The sequence below is a fragment of the Octopus bimaculoides genome, chromosome 24 (assembly GCF_001194135.2).
Source record: "Octopus bimaculoides isolate UCB-OBI-ISO-001 chromosome 24, ASM119413v2, whole genome shotgun sequence".
NCBI classification, from domain to species: domain Eukaryota; kingdom Metazoa; phylum Mollusca; class Cephalopoda; order Octopoda; family Octopodidae; genus Octopus; species Octopus bimaculoides.
This window is the reverse complement of record NC_069004.1, coordinates 9,003,198-9,004,399: the sequence shown is the minus strand read 5'-3', so window position 1 is coordinate 9,004,399 and position 1,202 is coordinate 9,003,198. Positions and strand designations below refer to the sequence as shown.

Genomic DNA, 1,202 nt, shown 5'->3' with positions numbered 1-1,202 from the left:
TATATATATATGGTGGCGAACCCTGCTGTACTCTTTCACCACAGCTTTCTCTCACTCTTACTTCCTGTTTCTGTTGTACTTGTATTTCAAAGGGCCAGCCTTGTCACACTGTGTCACGCTGAATATCCCCGAGAACTACGTTAAGGGTACACGTGTCTGTGGAGTGCTCAGCCACTTGCACGTTAATTTCACGAACAGGCAGTTCCGTTGATCGGATCAACTGGAACCATCGACGTCGTAAGCGACGGAGTGCCAACAACAACAACACTGCGCGTCAGTGTATATACCCGGAGTGTTAATAGCTACGTTTTTGTTATAACTAAATCTGTTTGCTATACTATTGGTATCAATAATTTTTTCTGTCTCTCAATAATCTGTGTTTTAATTTTCACGTGTCACCTATTATTTTCTGAAAGTCTTGGTACCGGGGAAGCCCCTACTGCCATTGCTTTCAGCAGCTGTTACAGCTATTCCAATTCATGAAGCCGTATTGCTAGAGAAGTAAACGGAAGCTTACAAAACAAAAGTTATAGAGAATGCTCAAAAGCAATACCTTGTTTTTTTTCTACTCCACGATAAACGGGCAGTTCCAAAGCCTGAATCTATGAGCATAAATAAATAAATATAAAGAAATTACATGAATTAAAAATCAGTAATATTCTGACTGCTGCAAGAGATTCGTTAGGTGTCTTTCCAGGGCAAATAGCAACAAAACAATATCGATATCACTATTCTAATAAACTTTTCAACTCTAGGCCGAAATTTTGGGGGAGGGGGCCAGTCAATTAGATCGACTCTAGTACGCGACTGGTACTTAATTTATCAAACCCGGCGGAAATTGAATTCAGAACGTAAAGACAGACGAAATACCACTAAGCATTTCGTCTGGCGTGCTAACGTTTCTACCATCTCGCTGCCTTTCACTATTCTACTAATCAGAATTTCGGCTTCAGTTTTGGATTATTGTTACTTCTGCTACTGCTGCTAATGCTGGTGCTGCTGTTGCTGGTGGTGTTGTTGATAAAGTTGTTTTTGGTTTGGGGGGGGGGGTTAATAATTTAGAGATATGGTTTAATATCTTTTATCTTTTCGTTGTTTCAGTCATTGGACGGTGGCCATGCTGGGGCACCGCTTTGAGAAATTTTAATCGAACTAATCTATCTCGCTGCTTATTTTCCTTTTAAACCTGGTACTTATTCTAT

At 40.2% G+C, this 1,202-nt stretch overlaps 1 protein-coding gene across 5 annotated transcripts in view; it reads right to left on the bottom strand.

Moving 5' to 3' along the window:
• The window catches only part of LOC106880251 (uncharacterized), a 65,980-nt gene that overhangs the window by 37,505 nt on the left and 27,273 nt on the right, over nucleotides 1–1,202 (bottom strand). For 4 of the 5 annotated variants that reach the window (XM_052976309.1, XM_052976312.1, XM_052976310.1 and 1 more), the window contains one exon: nucleotides 554–602. The exons of the other annotated variant lie outside the window; for it this stretch is intronic. The gene's annotated coding sequence lies outside the window, so the exon portion shown is untranslated. The remainder of the gene's footprint in view (nucleotides 1–553; nucleotides 603–1,202) is intronic. 5 annotated transcript variants of the gene reach the window in all.